Raw genomic sequence first — 23,891 nt, forward strand, 5'->3', positions numbered from 1 at the left:
AGTATTAATAGTGCCCCATACAGTAATAATGCCCACTTTGTGCCCCCATATAGTAACAATGCCTCCTTTGGTGCCCCCTTTGTACCCCCATACAAAAAAATGACTTTATTGCCTCCACAAAGTAATAATGCCCCATTTGCTCCAAATAAATGACATTCTCTGCATCCTGGCTCCGGGACACATACCTACCCACTGCCACTGGCGGGCCCCCTTCTCCTTCGGGCCCAGTCACAGTTTTAGGGGGTGCTACTTGGCCCAAAGTGGAAGGTGGCCATGAGATGCCAGCAAGCTCATCTTTTTCCACCTCTGACTGTGGGAACACTGGGCAATTGCCCAGTTTGCCCCCTAACACTGCCCCTGGAGAACTCTGCTACCTGTCAATGAACAAAAATTATCCGCCAGGGAATTAGAAATGATGGTAAATATTTTTCCCTGTGATAGATTACTTTTCTATTGACAGATTGCAGAGTTACATGAAGGAGAATTATTTTTCATTGACCTCTAGTTTCTATTGCTATGCAGGGGAGAAGAAAGAAGACTGCTGTAGGTAAGGATAAGTTTTTTCATTTACATTTTTTTAACTTTTTTGTAGGTTTCACTGGAATGTTTGGACTACATCGTAGATTTGTTGGACTAATTAGTTGATCTACACTTTTTTTTTTTTATAAAATAGTGAAAGAGGGGGGCGTGGCCAGGCACTGATGTGAGCGGTCGCACTGAACCTTAGCTCCGTGTGCTGAACCCTGTATTTCATCCTGTGGAGAAAGTATTTCAGCCAAGATTCCTTACCTGTTGAGAAAGAAGGGTAGGAAACCCACTCGACAAAATATGGGACCCTCCAAGACATCGGGAGCGGTGGAAAAACTGAAAGAGTTCGCCAGGAACTCGGGACAAGATGGCGCCCGGGGGGAGCAGTCCTCGTCGGCACATGTTCAGGAGAGACGGCCTGCTGCACTCGCCGAGGCAGGGGAAGCGGCGCCCCCTGAGTTAACGCTGAAGCAGGTGACGGAGACGCTCCTGGCGGCGATTCTGGAGACACGTACCTCGGTAACAACGAAGGTGGAGGAGGTGAAGGTGGATGTCGGGCTGATGCGGCAGGATCTCCATAATCTGAGAGACCGGGTAACTCAGGTTGAGACAAGGGTTTCGGACCTGGAAGATGTGACGGCAGCAGTACCACGCACGTTGAGAGACCTGTCGGGGAAAGTGGAGTTGTGGCGCCAAAAAGCAGATGATCTCGAGAATCGACTGAGAAGAAATAATTTGAGGATAATAGGCCTCCCTGAAAGGTCGGAGGGGCCTAGACCAGATGAATTTGTGGAGAAGTGGCTGAAAGACCTATTTCCGGATACAGTATTTTCAATGGCCTTTGCAGTTGAAAGGGCGCACAGGGTGCCAGCGAAACCACCACCACCCGGGGCGAATCCCAGACCATTGCTGGCGAGATTGCTAAATTGCAAGGACCGAGATTTGGTGCTGCAGGCGGCAAGGCGCAAAGGAGTGATCAGAGTGGAGAACACGACGGTGTCCATTTTTCCTGATTTTTCCCCGGAGTTACAACGACAGAGGGCCTCGTACATCCACGTCAAGAGACGACTTCGGGAGCGTCAGATCCCATATTCTATGGCGTACCCTGCGCGACTGAGAGTGGTGGATGGAGAGAGATCCATGTTTTTCACTACCCCTGAGGCGGCAGATGAGTGGCTCACCAGACATGGACGGTCTCCTCGACGCTGACTTGAAGACCACGTTGTATATGAAGGGGACAGTGAGTTTACATGATTGCAATGTGCATTTATTGAGGGGTCCCTATGCAGTGGATGTTTAATCTCACACACATGTGGGTTATATACAAGTGTATATAAGTGATCTTGATGTACTGAATATATGTATGTACTAAACCTTGAAGAAGATAAAGGGAGAGGGGCAGATACATTGAGGCGGCAGAGGAGTAAAATGTTATAGTTTAAATAACAGGATTAATTACCCTCACGTTTATCTAAGTTATAAGGAAAGAAACATGGAATCTTATATGGCTGGAATACAGCTTAACAAAGGGTGAAGCCATTGAAAAGGTACTATTGCTTATCTTGATTCCTCTGTGTTACTAACCTAAGCAGTGGAAACTTCCCCCGTTTTTATACACTTTGCATTTTTTATGCCTTGTAGGCTTAAGCAGCTCCTGATGAGCTTAATTGTTCAAAGTTATTGGTTTAAGGTTCAAGTCGGTTTTGCATGCCTGCTACATGATGACATGGGAACAGGGTCCCATTATTACTGCTCGCTGATTGTGGGGGGATGGTGCCTTCACATAGAGATATGGTATAGAGTGGAATATGGCGACACTTAAATTTATGTCCTGGAATGTGAGGGGGATGGGAACGCCGGGTAAGAGAAATGTGATCTTTTCTATTCTACGGAGGCATATGCCTCATATTATATGCCTTCAGGAAACGCATCTTACGGCAGATAAGGTGCATATGCTGAGTAAATCTTGGATTCAATGGGGGCGGCATGCTACTAGATCCTCAGCATCACGGGGAGTATCATTGCTAGTACATAGGAACTTACGCTGGGAGGCGTTGCATACAAGAATAGATACTGATGGTAGATATGTGATGGTTCATGCTAATATAAATTCTGTCCCTTATGTCATAATTGGTATCTACAACCCGCCACAGGGCTCAATAAGTATACTCAGAGAGGCCATCACATTCGCATCCACTTATCAGGAGGCGCGAGTTATACTAATGGGGGACCTGAACCTTACCATAGACCCTCTGTTGGATCGCTTTACTGCTAGGTCGGGCCCCCGGGACCCCACGAGCCCCACTCCGCTAGCATCTATGATAGAGGAGATAGGATGGTTGGATCTATGGAGAGTGAGCCACCCGGGAATAAGGGAATACACGTGCCATACTCCGCAGTTTAACGCTTTGTCTCGCATTGACTACGTGTTGGGATCTCCCGCCATTTTCTCAAGCATGGCTTCTATAGAGCACTTGCCCAGAGGGGTGTCGGATCATAGCCCGATTCTTTTACAGTTACATCAACGGGAAGAGGGAAGGAGGGGAGCTCTTAAGATACACCCATTTTGGTTGCAGTTGTTTACGGGAAGTGATAGAATACCTGACCAACTAGATGTCTTTTTAGAAGCGCATTCACAAGAACAAAATAGTGCACTGGTTTGGGATACATTAAAAGCGTATTTGAGAGGGTGCTTGAAATCCTCTATTTCCTATGTTAAACGCTCCTCAGCCAAACAAGAAATGGATTTAGCACAACAATGCAGGGGTTTAGAGGATACTTTCGTACGGGACCCATCCCAGGGTAACAGAGAAGCGTGGCTGGCAGCGGGTAGACAATACTTGCTTCTAGTCAAAGAAAAGGCAGCAAGAAGGATATTCTTCTCTAAACAATCCTTTTTTAAGCACGGTAATCAGTCGAGTAAGCTGCTTGCACAAATAGCGAAACAGAATACCATGTCCCCCCCAGTGCTACGTATATCCCAACCAAACAAGGGTACAGCTAATACACCATTAGACATACTGAATAGATTTACAGATTTTTATGGGGAACTCTACACTTCGCAGGCACAGTATTCGATGGAGGAATTGAACTCCTATTTAGATGGGGCAAACTTCCCAGGGTTGTCAGAGGAGAATAGAATCAAGTTGGAGGCCCCTTTCTCGATACAGGAGATAGAAGAATGCTTAGCCTCCATGACAAAAGGGAAGGCGTCAGGTCCGGATGGTCTCCCTCTAGAGGTGTATATTAAATATGCAGATACTCTAAATTCCCAGCTATTAACTGTATATGAGGACGCCTTTCAGAAGGGTGAATTGCCAGTCTCGATGAAGGATGCCACTATAGTTGTCATTTTGAAACCGGGAAAAAATTCAGAGCAATGTGAGTCGTACCGCCCGATATCCCTACTCAATGTGGATTATAAAATCCTAACCAAACTTTTAGCTAATAGACTTAGTGGTGCTATCACAGATATTATTCATCCGGACCAGTCCGGTTTTATCCCAGGCAAATCAACATCGGATAATATCCGTAGAGCTCAGGTAGTGACCCAGATAGGGTGGTGGGAGCAGCAAGACTGGGCATTGGCCTCGCTGGACGCGGCTAAGGCCTTTGATTCAGTAGAGTGGCCTTATTTGTTTGAGGTCCTTCGCAGATTTGGATTTGGCGAGAGATTCCTTAAATGGATTAACATCCTATACAAAGATCCGAAGGCATCGGTGTTGGTCAATGGGATTTTGTCTCCCTCCTTTTGTCTCCATAGAGGTACGAGGCAGGGATGCCCCCTGTCCCCTCTTCTGTTTGCAGTGGCCATTGAGCCCCTGGCTATCCGCATCCGTCTAGATGCGGCTTTTCAGGGTATCCGCATAGGACCACGGGAGGATCGGATTGGTCTTTATGCCGATGACATGATTTTGTATATGGCTAATCCAAACGCCTCCTTACCAAGAGCAATGACAATACTGGAAGAGTTTGGACGGTTCTCAGGCCTATATATCAACTGGAGTAAGTCATTTCTTATGCCCCTTAGACCCGATAACTGTGGGTGGGATAGGGACTTCCAGGGCCTGCAGGTGGTTTCCTGTTTTAAATACTTAGGGGTCCATATAGTTAGGGATAGTTGCGCTTCATATGATCTAAATATATATCCCCTGTTGACATATCTGAGGGATAAATTTGCTGTTTGGAAGGCGCTCCCTATATCGACGGCAGGAAGAATAAATTTAATTAAGATGATAGTGCTGCCCAAAATGTTATACCTCCTAGAACACGCGGACACCCTGGTCCCTAAACGATTTTTCAACTTGGTAAGCTCCTTATTTTCCTCATTTGTATGGGGGGAAAGTCGCCCCAAACTTAAACTTAGCACGCTCCAACGCCCCAAGGAACAGGCAGGGGCTGCTCTACCTGACGTGTTTCTGTATTACTTGGCAGGCCAATTAAGATTTATTAAAACATGGGTGGCTGAGGAACCAATGCCTAATGCAGATCTCCACTTGGCCCATTTTCTTAGGATTCCCTCTTTGTGGCCCATACTTGAGCCGCATGGATATAGCCCCAGGCATTCCTTGCCAATAATTAAACTAGCCAAACAGGTTTGGTCACACGTTAAGAAAGTTCTGGGATGGGAGGACATAATTGCAGAGCTGCCACTTTGGTCTCATCAGGGTCTTTCTCATTTTAAGGGGATGCAGGATTCTGATTTTTGGATCGAAGTAGGTGTAGCGCAGGTGCAAAACCTGATAGATGACGAGGGACATATGATATCAGCCAGAGAGATACAGGATACATTCCGGATCCCTGAGAGAGACGCATTCCGCTGTGTACAAATTAGGCATGCTTTAAAATCCCAGTTCAGGGAAGACCAGAGATCCATTTCTTCACTTCCACTCATTGGTATTCTGAGAACACAGGGACCAAGGGGGATGGTGTCTGCACTTTATACTTACCTCCTGTCGCAGAGGGTCGCTCACGCTGAAATGTCGGTTGAGGTTGGATGGAGGGGTCTTATTCCTACATTATCTAGTGAGGACTGGGGGGAGGCCATGGGATCACATCTCTTGGTCTCGCCTGCAGCGAACAATAAATTGACACAATTGTACATCATACACAGATGTTATATTACCCCCATTAGATTATATCGGATGGGAAGGGCACCTAACACACAATGTCCTAGATGCTCTCAAGATCAAGCTGGCTTTGATCACATGATGTGGTTATGCCCAGTCATAGCCAAGTTCTGGAAAGAAGTGACGCAAATACTGTCCTCAATTATGACCAACCCGATTCCATGTGAACCAGGTCTATGTTTATTGGGGCTGTTGGGAGAGAGACCCCGGACACACTATGAGGGTATATTCCTGCGAGAAGCCCTGTTCTTAGCCAGAAAAGCGATAGCCATCCGATGGATGGGGGACACTTTTCCGGATACATCGCAATGGAAAAGCCTGGTCAATGCTATTCTCCCATATGAAAATATAGTATATAAACATAGAGGATGTCAATATAAATTCTTGAAAATCTGGGGAGAGTGGTGCTCCTCACCTCTTGCCTCTTTCAGCGTGGGTGACCTTAGAGAATCCTTACCACTTCAGGTAGGAGGGATCTGAGATCTATATGACCGGGTATTTTGATGCCCTAGATGTGAGAATGGAGCTTGATCCTGGTAAATAACTGCGACCTGTATGTCTATAGATTCACAAATAAGTGTGACACTGACCTGCCTGCGTGCAGTGAGTATTTGGAGTCTCCTGTGACTCGCTTTCATGTATAAATGTAAATTGCAAACTCTTGTTTCTAATGTGTATCCATGGTATGCAGGAATGTTAATGTTAATGTCATTATTCTGTTTCCATTTGCTGATGATTTTTGTATGTACTTTTACAATAAACCGAGTTTAAAAAAAAAAAAATAGTGAAAGAGGGTTGTGTTGGGGAGTTTTTATTTCAACAACATTTTTTTTCTTATGTCTGTCTTTTTTTCATACTGTATTACTGCGTTAGTAATGGCTGTTGTCTGATTGACTAAAGTGGGGCTTAGTGTTAGCCAGTATAAAGGCTAGCACTAACTCCCTATTATTACCATGGTACCCACTGCCAACAGGTGTACCTGGAAGAGCCGGGTACGATCCAGTACCCGACCACCTAAAGGAATCGTCGGGCACCGGTGCGGTCGCAGGCTGGTATTATCAGGCTGAAAAGAGACAAAAACCATGGCTCTTTCCACCACGGTAATGCTAGACTGCGGCTGCTTTATTCTATCTGGCTGGTTATGAAAAATGGGGGCATCCCACGTCGTTCTTCTTTAAAAAAGATAAATAATTGAAAAAAATTTGACGTGGGGTCCCCCCCCATTTTTTTTGTAACCATCCAGATACAATAAAGCAGCCGCAGCCTAGCATTACCAGGATAGAAAGGGACACTTTTTTTGTTCCTTTCCAGCCTGATCATACCAGCCTACTGCCGTCCTAGTACTCGACCATCACTTCAGATGGTTGGGTACTGGATCGTACCCGGCACTTCCCAGAACCCCTGATGACGGTGGGTACCGGGGTAATAATAGGGAGTTAAACCACCATCGACAGCCCACTACATGAAAGCGGGCAGCGATGGTTGCAATGGCAACCGGACGCCTAATAATGGCGTTCAGCTATGCCATCTACGGAAGCCTAGTGGGTCCTGACAAAGTCAGGACCCACTATACTTGCTGTCAGTGAGTAGCTGACAGCTCTAATACACTGCACTACGCATGTAGTGCAGTGTATTAGAATTGCGATCAGGGCCTCCTGCCCTCAAGTCCCCTAGTGGGACAAAGTAAAAAAGTGTAAAAAAGTTAAAAAAAGTTGTGTAAAAATAAGAAAATAAGAGTTTTAAAAGTAATAAAAGTAAAAATCTCCCTTTTAACCGTATCAGTCCTTTATTATTACTAAAAATATATAAACAAATAAACTATACATAATTGGTATCGCCGCATCCATAACCGCCTAAACTACTAAATTATTTCATTATTTATCCAGCGCGGTGGACGCCGTAAAAGAAAATAATAATAAACTGAACCAGAATCACAATTGTTTGGTCACTTCACCTCCCAAAAAATGGAATCAAAAGAGATCAAAAAGTCGGATGTACCTAAAAATGGTGCTGATCGAAAATACAGTTCGTTCCGCAAAAAACAAGTCCTCACACGGCTTTCTTGATGAAAAAATAAAGTTATTGCTCTTAGAATAAGGTAACACAAAAAGTTAATGATTTTTTACAAAAAGTATTTTATTGTGCAAACGCCATAAGACATAAAAAAACTATAAACATATGGTATCGCCGTAATCGTATCGCCCCGCAGAATAAAGTGAATATGTCATTTATAGCACACGGTGAACGTCGTTAAAAAAATAGAATAAAAAAACAATAGTAGAATTGCTGTTTTTTAGTCACCACGCCACTCAAAAATAGAATAAAAACTGATCAAAAAGCCACATGAAAACTACAATGAATTCCTCAAGGGGTCTAGTTTTCCAAAATAGGGTCACTTTTGGGGGATTTCCACTGTTTTGGCACCATAAGACCTCTTCAAACCGGACATGGTGCCTAATAAAAAGGAGGCCTCTAAATCCTCTAGGTGCTCCTTTGCTTCGGAGGTCGGTGCTTCAGTCCATTAGTGCACTAGGGCCACATGTGGGATATTTCTCAAAACGGCAGAATCTGGGCAATAAGCATTGAGTTGCGTTTCTTTGGTAAATCCTTCTGTTTTACAGGAAAAAAATGGAATAAAAAGAATTTTCTGACAAAAAATAAATAAATATGTAATTGTCACCTCTACTTTGCTCTAAATTCCTGTGAAACACGTAAAGGGTTAATAAACTTTCTATATGCTGTTGTGAATACTTTGAGAGGTCTAGTTTCTAAAATGGGGTGTTTGATAGGGGTTTCTAATATATGGGCCCCTCAAAGCAACTTCAGAACTGAACTGGAACCTAAAAAATAATAAAAATGAGGCAATACTTCGCTTCTTACATTATACTGATAATGAGCAGCGCCCACTCCGAGATGATCCCAGTTTTGACCATTTGTATAAACGGAGACCCCTCTTAGACCGTTTCAGTGCCCGGTTTTCCCAAGCATACACTCCCGAGGAGTGTATTTCTATTGATGAGTCCTTGGTACATTTTAAAGGGAGGCTTCAATTCCGCCAGTACCTGCCGAGTAAGAGGGCAAGGTATGGCGTGAAGATGTATAAGCTGTGCGAGAATGCATCAGGGTATACCTACAAATTTAGGATATATGAAGGGAAGGACAGCAGTATTCAGCCCCCAGAATGCCCCCCTTACTAGGAGTTAATGCAAAAATTGTGTGGGATTTGGTGCACCCACTGCTGGACCAGGGTTACCACCTCTACCTGGATTATTTTTATACCAGCGTATCACTCTTCAACTGCCTCGCTTCCAGAAGTATTGCAGCATGCGGCACCGCTAGAAGAAATCTGAGAGGCCTCCCTAAGACTCTGCTTGGCAAACAAGAAGGGGGGAGAGCAGGGCACATTCTAGCAGCAACATATTGTGTGTCAAGTACAAGACAACAATGCATGCCCACACCAGTACCCATGTACCTATACGAGGTACCAGTACAGAGACCCCCAAACTAGACTGCATCCTGGACTACAATAGGTACATGGGAGGGGTGGACTTGTCAGATCAAGTCCTGAAGCCCTACAGCGCCATGCTGTGTTGTATAAGAAGGCATTGTACAATGTGTACGTGCTACATCGATGTACAGGCCAGACGGGAACTTTCCTGGAATTTCAAGAGGTGGTTATCAAGAACCTAATGTTTAGGGACCAAGATGGGGGTCACCCAGTACTTCTGGAAGCAGGGCCACACGCATCGTACCAGGGCAACACTTTCCAGAAGAAGTTCCCCAAACTGGCAAGAAGGGAAAAAGTCAAACGAGGTGCAAAGTCTGCTATAAGAGGGGGATAAGGAAGGACACAATATATCAATGTGACACGTGTCCCGAAAAACCAGGGCTCTGTATAAAAGAGTGTTTTAAAATTTATCATACATCCCTTGATTTTCAATCTACCCCAGTTTTACTTACCCTGATGCACTCTGCACAGCTTATCCCCCTCATCTTTCCCCTCTGGGCCCTACTGTGTGCCCAGGCAGCTGTTAACAGCCACATGTAGGGTATTGCCATACCCAGGAGAACTCACATTACAGTTTATGGGGTGTATGTCTCCGGTGGCACATGCTGGGCACAATATATCGGACACTGAAATGGTATATATGTATAGCAAATTGCAAATCTCACTCTGCACCATCTGCCTGCTGCGCACTATCTTTTACACAATAGCTGGGGTCAAAATGCTCAGTACACTTCTAGATGAATACCTTAAGGGGTGCAGTTTTTAAAACGGGGTCACTTCTTGGGGGTTTCAACTGTACTGGTACCTCAGGGGCTTCTGCATACATAACTTAGCACCAGAAAATCCCCAGTAGGCCAAATGGTGGTCCTTTCCACAAATGAGGTATTGCCGCACTCAGGACAAATTGAGCAACAAAATATGGTATTTTATTCCTTGTGAAAATAAGACATTTTGAGCCAAAACTTCATCTTATTGGGGAAAAAAAATCATTTTTTTTAATTCACACCCCAATTCAAATAAATTCTGTCTAAATGGTCACAACACCCATAAATGAATTCCTTGATGGGTGTAGTTTCCAAAATGGGGTCACTTCTGGTGGGTTTCCATTGCTTTGATACCTCTGGGGCTCTGCAAATGCGACATGCCACCCGAAAACCAATCCAGCAAAATCTGGACTCCAAAGAACACATAGCGCTCCTATCCTTCTGAGCCCTCCCATGGGCCCAAACGGCAGTTTATCACCACAAATGAGGTATTGCTGCACTCAGGACAAATTTGGCAACAAAATGGGGCATTTTTTTTTCCCTGTGAAAATAAGAAATTTTGATCATAAATGAAATCTTATTGGAAAAAATGTCATTTTTTTTTTTTCGCTGTGAAAAAACTATGGGGTCAAAACTTTTGGGGGATTCCTACTTTTTTGGCACCTCAACACCTCTTCAAACCCGGCATGCTGCCTAAAATATATTCTAATAAAAAAAGAGGCCCCAAAATGCACTAGGTGCTTCTTTGATTCTGGGGCCTGTGTTTTAGTCCACAAGCACACTAGAGCCACATGTGGGACATTTCTAAAAACGGCAGAATCTGGACAATACATATTTGGTAGTGTTTCTCTGGTAAAACCTTCTGTGTTACAGAAAAAAAATAGAATAAAATTAAAATTCAGCAAGAAAAATGAAATTTGCAAATTTCACCTCCACTTGCTTTAATACCTGTGAAATGCCTGAAGGGTTAAAAAACTTTCTAAATGCTGTTTTGAATACTTTGAGCGGTCTAGTTTTTAAAATCAGGTGTTTTATGGGGGTTTCTAATACATAAGCCCCTCAAAGCCACTTCAGAACTGAACAGGTACCATAAAAAAAAAGCTTTAAACATTTTCTTGAAAATATGAGAAATTGCTGTTTATGTTCTAAGCCTTGGAAAGTCCAAGAAAATTTTTTGTTGGGTAATTATAGTGCAAAATGTATTCCTATAGGTAACAAGTTTAAACGACTAAAATTAAACCCCACAAGGCTTACACCTTATGTAAAAAAGGCAATACATGACAAAAAAAAGGGAATTTGAAAAATACAAATCTGAGGGTACAGCTGTAGCCTTTTTAAATTATAAAGAGCTTAATATAATCTGTAAAAATGTCAATAAAATGAGCAAAAATACTAAATGAAAGGCAGGTGGCCAAGGATAGTAAAACAAATCCCCAAAAATTCTTCAAGTAAATAAATGTAAAAAAAAGCCAAGGTCTGAACATGTAGGACCCCTAGATAGTGGTAATGGGGTGTAACGTCTATGGCCGTGGCCCGTCCTTCTTACTTACCCTCTGACGGCCGCGGCCATGGACATGTGAGTTCTCGGCGGCATCTCCCTCCTGGGAGACGCCGGCACTCACTTCCTGGTTCAGAGACTGTCTCCCGGAGGGAGAGAGGGGTCAGACTATATTGGTGTAGCCTGTCCCCTCTCCTCTTCAATTTGTCAATAGAGCCCTTATCAAGATTTATGGCAAAACAAATACTGATTGGAGGTATTAAAATAAATACACAAGAAGTAAAAATTAACTTGTTTGCCGATGAACTCTTGGTCATTTTGTCACACCTGAGGCATTCCCTGGAAAGAATATTGCATATATTAGAGGACTTTGAGACTCAGTTGGGTGACAGGATTAATAGATTGAAAAGTGGGATTTTTTTCTTTAAAGTCTGTAGGGGATAGGAATTGGGTCCGGGACTCTGCTATTAAAATAGCAGAGCGGAAATTTACTTATTTAGGGTTAGTCATAGCGCGTTCGAATCAAGAGATCTATGATCTCAATATCGGTGGGGCAATAGAAAAGATGAAAAAAGAATTGCATAAATGGAAAGATCTTCCGATCTTACTGTTTGGGACCTTATAAAAATGGTTAGATTTAGGCGTTTATTGTATCCCTTGCAGACACTCCCGCTAATATTAAAATCGAAAGATATTTTCCAGATTGAAAAATATTTCAAAAAATTTCTATGGAAAAATACGTGAACACATATGGCTTTAAGGAGACTGATGATGACCAGAGAAATTCCCCCGATAGAGCAAAATATAATATGGCTTGTTTGACTATTGTTACTTTATAGACTGAATTTATACAAAAGCTAAGTTCGTGAATTAGTGTCACCACTTTCATTAGTAGGTATTTTACACGCCAACTTGAAAGATATAATGTCTGTAAAGAACATAATTATTATATCAGATACAGATACGCGTGGCAATAAATTCTGAAATGGTGCGATCTTTCCATTCATAACTGTGGCCTTTTAAAGAATAAAGACCACCTTGGTATATCTTTTAAAATCTTTGCCTAAAATTTTAAATGAAAGGGAAAACAAGGAGCTTGTGTGGGTAAAAGATCTATTCGATCATGCAGGCAAATTAAGGAGCTTTCAGGAGCTACACCGTCAATTTGAGATTGGTGATCGATATTATTTTACATATAAACAATTGACCGAGTTCTATGAAGAGATGACGGAAAGAAAAATGAATCGATTTAGACTAATCCCACTATTTGAATCCTTATTTGTATTTGGAACTTCTGTCTCGTTGGCAAAAATGTATGCAAATTTTAAAAAGAATGAGCGGACAAAGGGAGAATATTGCTTGGTGAAATAATGATGCAGGGAATTGGGAATAATATTGCCAGTACATGAGATCATGGAAAGATGTAGAAAGGGGGTAGGATGGTAAATAATGATCTAAGAAAAATGGTGAGAAATGCATTTTTTTTTTTTTTATAGTGAATAGGTTGTATTATAACTTTAGTATCCCTTTAGAAAAATATAAAATAAGATTAAAAATTGAAGCATGAGAAATTAGTGGTTAGGGGGCGAGAGAAAGAGATGCAGTATGTATAAAAAAAAAGGTAAGAAAATGGGAAAATTAGATGTTTCATATTATATTGATCATAAATTATATTTCTTTGTAATATTGTTTTTTTTTTGCAAATATATTTAAAAAAAAGAGTACCACAGGTTAGGTGATAATTGTTTGATCACTGCCCCCTTCCTGCTGGGACCACCTATTACCCCTCACTGCTTGACCACAGTAAGGAGGACATTAAATGGTGCGGCGGTCAAGCATGCTCGATGCCTATCCATTCTACGTCTATGGGAATGATGGAAGTAGCCGAGTACAGCACTTAGCTGCTTCCGTTATTCTCATGGAGATCGAATGGCTCAGCGGGAGCATTACAGAGTTACATAGTTACATAGTTAGTATGGTTGAAAAAAGACCATCAAGGCATTGTAGACTGCCACCCCATTCAAGCGCCTCCTCACCGCGGGGGGGAACGGTGAGGTGAGGAGAAACAGGAGTTAGGGACCTCCGCTCTCGCAACCAGTGGGAGTCCCAGCAGGAGGGGGGGCAGCGATCAGACATTTATCACCTGTCCTGTGGATAAGTGCTAATTGTCGATTCTGGGAATACCCCTTTAATGGGTTAAAGTAAATTTTGGCGTGAAAACTGGCCACAAAACTATCTGGTTATTCATACGGTGTGGAATTGAAGTGACATTTCCTTTCTTGGCGCATAATGGCGCCTGTTCCTAAGAATTTAAGCTAGAGTCCAATGTTTTTAGAATTGTGGCACTCTGAAGATCTATAATATTCTTGGATGTCTTTATATGAATATTTTAAGATTAGCCCTAAGATTGAAAACAGATGTTATTTAGAGAAATATACAGTACAAGATATGTGCTAGAATACTACTAGCTTCTTGAAGACTAAATGTTCTAGTTTCTTACAACTGAACTTTAAATTCCTGGGTGGACAATTTATTTTTGAAAATCAAATGTAAAAGTTATAATTATTGAATTACCCAGTAAGAAATAAGTCCTGTTGGCCTTAAAGTAAATTTCTAGTTATTTATTCACAGTGTCTTGTAGATATGTACCTCAGAGTGAACTAAAACTCCATTCACCTTTTCTTACATTTCTTTCCTCTAGACCAGTGGTTCCCAACCGGGGTGCTGCGGCACTCCGCTCATCCACTGCAAAAAATAAAAAAAAAGTTTTGCTACAAGTAATGCCCCCCACTTCCCACTAAAAGAGCCTGACGGAGGGAGAGGAGCCATTAATGCTGGGCAGGCAGGGTATTTCTTATATAGTTTGTTTGCAAATGTGTGAGAACTGGAGCCAGGGGAATGCTGGGAGTTGTAGTTTTCTCCTCTTATACCTCTTCCCCGTAATGTCCTCTGATATCCCATAAAAACAGTCTGGACATGCTGGAAGTTGTAGTCCTTTCCTCTTATACCTTCTCCCTGTAATGTCCTCTGATATCCCATAATAACAGCCTGGACATGCTGGGAGTTGTAGTCCTTTCCTCTTATACCTCCTTATTTATTCCTTCCCCAGGAGTAAGCACACTTTCTGTCTGTGATAGTCACTTTACTAGAGGGGCTGATGGTCATTTTACTGTGAGTGGGGGTCTGATGGTCACTTTACTGGGGGGGGCTGAGGCTGTTGGTCGCTTTACTGGAGGGGGCTTATGGTCTCTTTACTGGGGGGGCTGATGGTCATTTTACTGTGAGTGGGGGGCTGATGGTCTTCGAGTGGTTTCCGCCTCTGGCCTCCCATTGAAATTAATAGGAGGCAGAAAAAAGCTGCGTGCTTTTTTGCCTGCGGTTTTTGAATTCGCTTCAACGGCTTAAAAATAAATGCGGCCCAAAAAAAAAAGCAAAATAAAAAAAAGTCAAACAACGCTGTCAATTCAAAATCTGCCTCACAAAAAAATGCTGTGTGAACATATACCCTAAGAGTGTAGTGCGGTTTTTAGCAGGTATTTGCCGTTTTGCAAACAATTTTTGTTAGGGTAGTCCTGCGGAATTTTTTTTTTCCAGCGGTGCCTCGAGCCTGAAAAGGTTGGGAAACTCTGCACTGGACTGTAACCTCTGTTAAGATGAACAGAAACCCTAGTAGGAGTTTGCATAGCTCCCATGGTGTATATGGTCATATGGGTGTTCCTATATTACCACAGGCATTCCCCATTTGTTGTAATCCAAGTGGGCACATAATGAACAGTCATGACTTTGGCACTAGCATGCTGTCACTCACCCTGACCATGATATCTGAAGATAGTGAACCCTCTATATTACTATCAGACTTACGTTGGTTAAGAGTTATGGGGGGCTAAAAAAAATAGTTAGTCTTCACACTTGACCCCCTTTCGGGTGTTTGTATTTTGCTCTGGAGTAATCCCTAGGTTGGAGTTCCTATAGTCAGATGGGAACCAAGTTCATACCAACAGGTGCAGAATGCGCTGCCACTGTGTAGACAGAAGTGCAGGTAGAGTACGGGTCAGAGTACAGGGCTAGAAGTCAAACCAGAAAAGTGAGCCAAGCTGAAGTGAAAAATCAAAGGAAAAGACAAGCCATGAACCAGAGATGGAGCTGAAAGTGAAGGAACAATGGCCAGAGGCCAGATACAGCTAGGGACAAACATTGGCATTAAGGTTAAAATGGATGACCTCATCACGAACAGACAGAGTTAAAACCAAGTAGCCAGCGGACGAGGAGACATCATGTTGCCATGTCAACACAACACCTCCTGAGCAAGGAAGCCTGCTGTGCAGTAACAGTGCCACAAGAAGGCCAATCCAATGCTGCTAGAGGAATACAGACACACCATCGCCAGACACCTGTGCATGCTTGTATGAGGTGGGTGTCTTGGTGATAACTATCACTACAGTCACTCTTCTCTGTCCTCAGATAATTAAGAAAAACAACCCTTCAGCAGAAAATGAAAGATAGTGAAATACTATGTAGAAATTCACAAGCACTTGTCATTTTCATTTTTTTTTCTAATTGAATTACTATATAAGTTATGAAATACATATAAGTGCACACACACACATACACACACACACACACACACATCCATCCCCCCACACACATCTCCCCACACATCCCCACACACACACACACACACATCCCCACACACACATACCCACACTTCCCCACACACACATCCCCACACACACATCCCCACACACACACACATCCCCACATACACATCCCCACACACACACACCCAAACACACACACCCACACATCCCCACACACACCCCCACACACACTTCCCCTCACACACATCCCCACACTTCCCCACATACACATCCCCACACACACATCTCCACACTTCCCCACATACATCCCCACACACACACACATCCCCACACACACATCCCTACACACACACACACACACACACACCCAAACACACACACCCACACATCTCCACACATCCCCACACTTCCCCACATACATCCCCACACACACACACATCCCCACACACACACACATCCCCACACACACACACATCCCCACACACACACATCCCTACACACACACACACACACCCAAACACACACACCCACACATCTCCACACATCCCCACACACCCCCACACACACTTCCCCTCACACACATCCCCACACACACACATCCCCACACACACATCCCCACACACACACATCCCCACACACATCCCCACACACACATAGCCACACACACACACATCCCCACACACACACACATCCCCACACACACATCCCCACACACACATCCCCACACACATCCCCACACACACCCACACACATCCCCACACACACACATACCCACACACACACACATCCCCACACACCCCAACACACACACATCCCCACACACCCCCACCCACACATCCCCACACACATTCCAACACACACACACCCACACACACCCCCACACACACATCAACACACACATCCCCACAAATTATTTTATTGAAAATCAATGAGTACTGTATTTCAATATCAAGGTTTAAAAGGTTTTTCCTAAGTAGACATATAGGCATATCCACAGGATATGCCATATATGTCTGATAGGCGGGGATCCAACCTCTGGGACCCCCAAACTATCGAGTGAATCCTCATTTTGCTAGCATTCAGGTGTAGAGTGAATGAAGAGGTGGTTGCGCATGTATGCAGCTCTCTCTATTTTAGTAAATGGTAGCTTGCTTAGTTGCCTGTAATGGCAGGAAGGAGGTGAAGGGAACAAGGGAGCCCTAATCTACCCACCGCCCTGTCGCTGCCTACTTGCAACGACCCGCCCTAGGCGACGGGGTACAACTTGGCGGCGGTCCCTACGCTGTCTAAGTGCAAGGGAGTACAAACAGGGAACACGTAAGGGAAGGGGCAGTAGCCCACGGAACGCCGCGAGGAAACGGAGCGGTGAATGATTCAGTCAGGATCAGGATGTAGTGGAGTATACCAACGAGAGCACGGAGCAGGAAGCAAGCCAGGGGCAAAGCGAAGCAGGATAAGCGGAACTGAAGCAAGGCAGAAGCACGGCAGAAGCAGGCTGGAGCAAGGCAGCAGTGGGGCCAGGAATCCAAGAAGAATAACAAGCACTGAGGAAGAGAACACGGCAGGTATAAATGAACAGGGGGCGGAGCTAACTCCGACTGACCAGGCCGCGATAGGCTCTCCCACTCCTGAGCCTGCCACCCTGGTTGTTGGGAGCCGGTGACAGTCTAAGAGGTCTGGCCTCAGGTGTCGACTGATTAATCCCGGGAGTATACACAGACGTAGTACCTGGCAGATCCTTTACAGTACTCCCCCTTTTATGAGGGGCCACCGGACCCTTACTAAGAGGACCCGGTTTAGTGGGGAAGAGAAGGTGGATCAATACCCCAGCGTGAACATCACGAGCAGGTACCCAAGTCCTCTCCTCCGGCCCGTATCCTCTCCAATGGACCAGGTACTGGAGGGAGCCCTGGATCATCCTACTGTCCATAATCTTGGCCACCTCGAATTCCACCCCCTCAGGGGTGAGAACGGGAACAGGAGGTTTCCTCGAGAGGGACCAGGACGGGGAGCAGCGTTTAAGGAGGGAGGCATGGAAGACGTCATGTATGCGAAAGGATGAGGGCAGCTCCAGACGGAAGGATACAGGGTTGAGGACTTCAATGATCTTATAAGGTCCAATAAATCGGGGAGCAAACTTCCTGGACGGGACCTTAAGGCGCAAGTTCCTGGACGACAACCAGACCAGATCCCCGACGACAAACCGGGGGTTAGCAGAACGTCTACTATCAGCCTGAATCTTTTGTACGCTCTGGGACGCCTCTAGGTTCTTCTGAACCTGGGCCCAGACTGTGCACAGTTCCCGATGAACGTCCTCTACCTCGGGATTATTGGAACAACCAGGAGAAAAGGAGGAGAACCTTGGGTTAAACCCGAAATTACAGAAAAACGGGGAGACCCCTGACGAGTTACTGACCCAGTTATTCAGGGAAAATTCGGTGAGGGGAAGGAATGAGACCCAATCAAATTGACAGTCAGAGATGAAACACCTTAAATATTGTTCCAGGGATTGGTTAGCCCTTTCCGTTTGGCCATTAGTTTCGGGATGGAAGGCGGAGGAGAAGGACAGATCAATCTCCAACTTTTTACAAAAAGCTCTCCAAAATAAGGAAACAAATTGTACCCCTCTGTCAGAAACTATATTGACTGGGGCCCCATGGAGACGCAGAATGTGTTTAACAAACAAAGAAGCTAACGTCTTGGCGTTAGGTAGTTTCTTAAGGGGCACAAAGTGGCACATCTTGCTGAAGCGGTCTACTACCACCTACACCACCGACTTGCCCTGAGATGGAGGCAAATCGGTGATAAAATCCATGGAGATATGGGTCCAAGGTCTCTGGGGAATGGGCAAGGAACGTAGTAAGCCCGCAGGTCGGGACCTAGGGGTCTTGGACCTAGCACAAACCTCACAAGCGGCGATGTAAGCCCTAACGTCTTTAGGCAACCCAGGCCACCAATAGTTTCTGGTAATGAGGTGTTTGGTACCCAAGATGCCAGGATGACCAGATAGTGCAGAGTCATGGTTTTCCCTGAGTACCCTTAGCCGGTATTGCAGGGGGACAAACAGTTTGTCCCCAGGGAGGTTCCCGGGAGCTGAACCTTGATCAGCCGCGATGTCAGAAGCTAAATCAGAATCAGTGGCAGAAACGATTATACCAGGGGGTAAAATACAAGCAGGATCCTTCTCGGAAGGAGGATTGGCCATGAAACTACGTGACAGTGCATCAGCCTTAATATTTTTGGACCCAGCCCTATAGGTAACCAAGAAATTAAATCTGGTAAAGAATAGTGCCCAACGAGCTTGTCTAGGATTAAGCCTCCGGGCAGATTCTAGGAAAACCAGATTCTTGTGGTCAGTAAGGACCGTTACCTGGTGTCTGGCCCCCTCCAGGAAGTGACGCCACTCTTCAAAAGCCCATTTAATGGCTAAAAGTTCGCGGTTGCCAATATCATAGTTACTCTCCGTGGGCGAAAACTTCCTAGAGAAGTAAGCACAGGGGCGGAGATGGGTGAGGGAGCTGGTACCCTGGGACAAGACGGCCCCCACTCCCACCTCGGATGCGTCAACCTCCACAATAAATGGCTCCCTTTGGTTGGGCTGAACCAGCACGGGGGCCGAGATAAAGCACTTCTTGAGGGTCTCAAAAGCCTGGACGGCCTCAGGGGGCCAATGGAGGACATCAGCACCCTTGCGAGTAAGGTCCGTAAGAGGCTTAGCGACGACCGAGAAGTTGGCAATAAATCTCCTGTAATAGTTAGCGAACCCCAAAAAACACTGTAGCGCCTTCAGGGAGGCAGGTTGGACCCATTCCGCCACAGCCTGAACCTTGGCAGGGTCCATGCGGAATTCATGAGGAGTGAGAATTTGACCTAAAAATGGTATCTCCTGTACCCCAAACACACATTTTTCAGTCTTCGCAAACAGATTATTTTCCCGGAGGACCTGGAGGACCTTCCTGACATGCTCCACGTGGGAGGACCAGTCCTTGGAAAACACCAGTATGTCATCAAGGTACACTACAAGAAAATTACCCAGGTAATCTCTCAGAATTTCATTAATAAAATTCTGGAAGACGGCAGGGGCATTACACAACCCAAAGGGTATGACCAGGTATTCGAAATGACCTTCGGGTGTGTTGAACGCAGTTTTCCACTCATCCCCCTCTTTGATGCGGATAAGGTTATATGCCCCCCGTAGATCGAACTTAGAAAACCATTGGGCCCCCTGAACCTGATTAAAAAGATCCGGAATTAAAGGAAGGGGATACTGGTTCCTTACGGTGACCTTATTCAGGTTCCGATAATCAATGCACGGTCTAAGACCACCATCCTTCTTCCCCACGAAGAAGCCAGCACCTACAGGAGAAGTCGAGGGGCGAATGAAACCCTTGGCCAGGCATTCTTGGATATACTCCCTCATAGCTTCACGTTCAGGACATGAAAGATTAAATATCCTACCCTTAGGAAGCTTGGCACCAGGCACCAAATCGATGGCGCAATCGTAATCTCTATGAGGGGGCAACACCTCGGAGGCCTCCTTAGAAAACACATCAGCGAAGTCCTGAACAAACTCAGGAAGCGTGTTTACCTCCTCCCGGGGAGAAATAGAGTTAACCGAAAGACATGACATCAGGCATTTACTACCCCATTTGGTGAGATCCCCAGTATTCCAATCAAACGTGGGATTATGCAGCTGCAACCAGGGAAGACCTAATACCAGATCGGACGATAATCCCTGCATCACCAGTACAGAGCACTGCTCCAAATGCATGGAGCCAACAAGGAGTTCAAAAACAGGAGTATGCTGAGTAAAATAACCATTAGCAAGAGGAGTGGAGTCGATACCCACTACCGGGATAGGATAAGGCAAATCAATAAAAGGCATTTTTAGAGACATAGCAAATTCCACAGACATGATATTAGCAGATGAGCCAGAATCCACGAAGGCACTGCCCGTGGCAGACCGGCCAGCAAACGAGACCTGAAAGGGAAGCAAAATTTTATTGCGTTTCATATTAACGGGAAATACCTGTGCGCCCAAGTGACCTCCCCGATGATCACTTAGGCGCGGAAGTTTTCCGGCTGTTTATTCTTGCGCCTGGGACAGGTGTTCAGTAGATGCTTGTCGTCCCCACAATAGAAGCAGAGACCATTCTTCCTGCGAAACTCTCTACGTTGTCGAGGGGACATGGAGGCCCCGAGTTGCATAGGTACCTCCGAGTCCTCCGTGGAAGAGCGAGGAGACGGGACCTCGGGGGGAATCGCAGGGAAGTCAGAGGGGAACACATTGAAACGTTCAAGCTGACGTTCTCTGAGACGTCGGTCAAGTTGTACTGCTAGGGCCATAACCTGGTCTAGGGAGTCAGAAGAGGGGTAGCTAACCAGCAGATCCTTCAGGGCGTCAGATAATCCTAACCTAAACTGGCACCTTAGGGCCGGGTCGTTCCACCGAGAAGCTACGCACCACTTTCTAAAATCAGAACAGTATTCCTCAACAGGTCTCCTACCCTGACGTAAGGTCACCAGCTGACTCTCGGCTAAGGCAGTCCTGTCAGTCTCGTCGTAAATGAGTCCGAGGGCAGAGAAAAAACGATCAACGGAGGAAAGTTCAGGGGCGTCAGGAGCCAAGGAGAAGGCCCACTCTTGGGGCCCTTCCTGGAGTCGGGATATAATGATACCCACCCGCTGGTTCTCGGAACCTGAGGAGTGAGGTTTTAGGCGGAAATAAAGTCTGCAACTCTCCCGGAAGGAGAGAAAAGTCTTACGGTCCCCTGAGAACCGGTCAGGTAACTTGAGGTCGGGTTCTAGAGGTGAGGTGAGGGGTACTACTAAGGCAGCGTCACCCTGGTTGACCCTCTGAGCCAGGGCCTGGACCTGTAGGGAGAGGCCCTGCATCTGCTGGGTCAGGGTCTCAAGGGGGTCCATGATAGCGTCAGCGTAGGAGAAATGGTAGACTAGGTATGGGCTTGTTATTATGTAATGGCAGGAAGGAGGTGAAGGGAACAAGGGAGCCCTAATCTACCCACCGCCCTGTCCCTGCCTACTTGCAACGACCCGCCCTAGGCGACGGGGTACAACTTGGCGGCGGTCCCTACGCTGTCTAAGTGCAAGGGAGTACAAACAGGGAACACGCAAGGGAAGGGGCAGTAGCCCACAGAACGCCGCGAGGAAACGGAGCGGTGAATGATTCAGTCAGGATCAGGATGTAGTGGAGTATACCAACGAGAGCACGGAGCAGGAAGCAAGCCAGGGGCAAAGCGAAGCAGGATAAGCGGAACTGAAGCAAGGCAGAAGCACGGCAGAAGCAGGCTGGAGCAAGGCAGCAGTGGGGCCAGGAATCCAAGAAGAATAACAAGCACTGAGGAAGAGAACACGGCAGGTATAAATGGACAGGGGGCGGAGCTAACTCCGACTGACCAGGCCGCGATAGGCTCTCCCACTCCTGAGCCTGCCACCCTGGTTGGTGGGAGCCGGTGTCAGTCTAAGAGGTCTGGCCTCAGGTGTCGACTGATTAATCCCGGGAGTATACACAGACGTAGTACCTGGCAGATCCTTTACAGTTGCCATTTTCGCTCTTCATTCACTCTGTAACTGTATACGGTGGCCTGCAATCCCTTCATCTAGCAGGACAGGGGTCATTAGTCCCCCCCCCCCCTTCTCCCAATAAGTGGGAGAAGTAAATGTCTTATGTAGAAAAACCCCTTGAAGGGGTTAACAATGTGAAACCCCACACTAATGGCTGTTGAGAAGCAAAAGACTAGAAAATAAATAACTTTGCTTACTTTAATACCAACATATTCAAGGGAGGGGGTTGCGTTTGTCATCTGAAATGATGACTGGAATCATTTCCCTAATGAATAATGAGGTCATAGCAGGGTTAATTAAGCTCTAAATCCCAGCAGAAATCTTACAGATATTGTATTACATTAATTAGTTGCAATGTTTCTAATAACACATTTGCATATACACAAAATTGCTGTAAAAAGACATAATTGTTGTGTATTAGAGAGTGGCGTGTTAATTTTTGTGCCCATCTAACTCACAGTGACTTAAGTTGAAGCCCGGAAAATATAGTAATGTTTAACCAAGGTGGCAAGCATTATGTATGCTGTGAATCTGCCTCTCTCATTATTTAGCCACATCATGTTCAATTAAACCAAAAAATAATTATAATCTGAGTAATGTATATATTCATCCACAGATTAGAACAATGATAAAACACACATTTCTCTATTAGGCTTCGTTCACATCTGCGCCAGGGTTCCGTTCATGGGTTCCGTCAGACCTTTCCATCAGGGAAACCCATGAACAGAAAGCAAACAGAAACCATAGCTAGTCAACTAAGCTATTGATTCCGCAAAAAAACAGAAACCTTACGGACCGGAGACAAACGGAAATCATTAGCAACAGGCGTGTTACCATTGAAATCAATGGTAATGCAAATGGAAAGCTATGGTTTCTGTTTGGTTTCCGTCCAGGGGTTCCCCTGACTGAAAGGTCTGGCGGAACCCATGAACGGATCCCCCAACGCAGATGTGAACGAAGCCTTACTTGTGACAAACATATCAGTTTGTGTAATAGGCTGGGCTCTTTTGAGAAATTTCCATGCTTTTTTTAACATTTGCATAAAAATACAATTCGTAATAAGGCACAAAGTATTAAGTCGATCATTACAGTTTAATAGCCAAAAAAATAATAGAGAATTCTACATAATACTGTATATGATTTGCTATTTAACTTTTTAACATGCGGGAAGTAGCATGTTATGATCTCTTTATCAGCAAGTATGCAATTGTGACATTACAGGTTATAAATAGTAGCAAAGGGAGGGCATTAAAAAAAAGTGCATGGCATGGCTAGGTTTAT

This window comes from Rhinoderma darwinii, chromosome 13 (genome assembly GCF_050947455.1).
Source record: "Rhinoderma darwinii isolate aRhiDar2 chromosome 13, aRhiDar2.hap1, whole genome shotgun sequence".
In the NCBI taxonomy this organism is placed as follows: domain Eukaryota; kingdom Metazoa; phylum Chordata; class Amphibia; order Anura; family Rhinodermatidae; genus Rhinoderma; species Rhinoderma darwinii.